We start from the raw sequence: 2,595 nt of genomic DNA on the forward strand, positions 1-2,595 counted from the left end.
AAACTCACTTTCTTAGGATTTCAGGTGTGACTCAAGAAACAACTGAAGTATACTGTGCTTGGGCACATCTTTAAATAGCTATCCAAATAGGAAAAGTGAAAATTAGATCTCAAAAAACACACAATGGATTTTTTAAAAAATTTAAATTTCTTAGTACATAATATAAATATCTATATCAAATACCATTGATGACTTTGAGAAAAAAGTCCCTTACACTATTGTATTTATATAAACTCTACAGACTTAAAAAGAAGCCCATGTTTTATTTCATTTACCCCCTTTTATACCAGCCTCACTCCCTCCCATATCTCCCAATCCTGCTTGGCCATAATACTAATCCATGTGATCAAGAATCATGAACAGGGAGGTAAATAAAAATAAAAATTAAAATTAAAAAAAAATCAGGTTCTGGAACAGGTAATCCTGTCCTTATTCAAATAAAATGCACCTTAAGTTTAGTATGTGTTTAGTATTTTCTTAGAACATTTTTTAGTACATAAAGCTATAAAATAAGTCTGCTAAAAATGGGTTCTCAGATTTTGTCGTACATAAGTATCCTTTCAGGTGTTAATTTAAAGTGTCTAAGTGTTGATTTTAGTCCCTATTCCCTGATTTAGTAGGTCTGGGGTCCAGCTCGGGAATCTTCACTTTAACAAGTACCTTGGTGATGCCAGTGCAGTAGAACCATGAGCATACTTTTAAAAACACTAACTTCAAATTTGTGTTGTAAAGCGTAAATAGTAATGAAGTCACTGCTCCAAGAGACAGGATGGAGAACCCTGGAGCTGTGCAACCCAGGGTCACTGAACAGACACATCCAGTACTCCCTCTGTAAACAGTAAACTAGAAATTGAAGAATGTTCTTCCTTCCCACTTCCTTGATGCTGAACCCTTTCTTTTCTCTTCTTATCTATTGTGGAGTGCTACGAAGAATCATACGCTAGTCAGAGAATGTCCCCATTTTAAAAATTGGAGGTAAGGGGAAGCTTGCTACTTCTCAAAATATATTCATCCAAACACATAATGATAACTCCTAAATTTCATTAAGTGAAAAGATTTAGCCCATGCATTGTCACATGATCTTTGTTTAACTTGTTCAAGTTACATGAATATCGGTGTGGGGAAAGAAAAGAACAAAACTGTGCCAGGAGACTGTGGAGACACATAAAAATCAGCATGTGCATGTGCACAGGTGTGCATACACACACACACACACACACACACGCACACTGCAGCTATACATATATGACCCAGAAAACTATAGAGGCCTTCTTTTTTTAAAAATAGTGAAGCAAATCAAAGATAATGAAGATATATTCTAAAATCCAGAGGTTCTGTGGGTTGTTTTCTGTTGTTGTTTGGGGGTTTGTTTGTGTGTGTGTTTTTTTGGTCATCTCAGTTCAGTTCTCAAGAGATCAGCTTTGCCAAGTAAGTCATTCTCACCAGAAAAGGAAAACTCTTTCTCCTCTTTTCTCAGAGAATTCCCTCACAGTAACAGATTGCTTAACTCTCTTGTTATATTGCTGGCTCCAAAGTTTGGTCGCCTGCAGCAATTCTGTACCTGTAAAGAATTAAAGAGTTTCCAGAAGCTTCCTGAGCCTAGCTGCAATTTCCGTTGCTGGATGCCAATTAAGATTAACCTGTTCTACTCCTGGCATTTCACCCCTGCCAGAGGAATGGTTGGAACACTACCTGTGGATAATAGCTGGAGAGAAGTTTAGTAATTTCACTGCAACAATCAATGTTGGGCTGAAATCCATGGTTTATGAACACTGTCCGTGCATTAAGTGTCATGCTTCGTGCTTCAGTCTACTGGCATGCTTGTCTTTGACTCCAAAGCATAATTTCTATATCAAGCTCCTAGGTCTCTGATCCTGTAGGGGTTTTCTTTTTTTGGGGGGGTGGGGTGGGAAGGGGATAGTTTTGTTTTAAATTGGTCTCTGGATCTATGTACTAAAGTGCATTTTTAGTATGTAAATTATATAAATCTTTATTATTATATAAACCTTAATATTTATTTTAACACAAATTAAAGAAGTTAAAAGCAATTCACATAGCACATTAGATATGCATTCAAACTAAACTAAGAGTCTTAAACAGCAATGCGGAGAAATTATTTTTCTCAGAGTTAAATGCAGAGACAAAGAAGAAATGGGTCAACAACCACGGGGTTGTTCATCAGTTAGCAATCAGGCTGCCATCCTGGCATGCTCAGCACCTCACTCACTTCTTACACATCTTTTTTATTAATTTGAATTCAAAGTAATGTTTCTATCTGAACATACAATGTGTTTGTTAGACTAGGCACTAGTCATCATCTTGATGACTATTGGCTTTCGTGTTTAAATCTTTTTCTTATTTAATCATCCAAACTCCTTATTTAACAGAAGCTGGTTTATTTTCCCTTCATTTTATCCTCACGGACAAATTGGAATTAATATAGTAATTTGGCTCAGAATTTGTTATATAACTCATATATCGACACACAAAACCATTTTAAATGATTTATTAAATTTAAATGCATCTGGTCTCTAGTCTCTGGTCTCTGCTACAAGCTGATCTGGGCCTGGTCTTTTTTTTTTTTTTTTTTTTTTT

This window comes from Pteropus vampyrus, unplaced genomic scaffold, assembly GCF_000151845.1.
Source record: "Pteropus vampyrus isolate Shadow unplaced genomic scaffold, Pvam_2.0 Scaffold19, whole genome shotgun sequence".
In the NCBI taxonomy this organism is placed as follows: domain Eukaryota; kingdom Metazoa; phylum Chordata; class Mammalia; order Chiroptera; family Pteropodidae; genus Pteropus; species Pteropus vampyrus.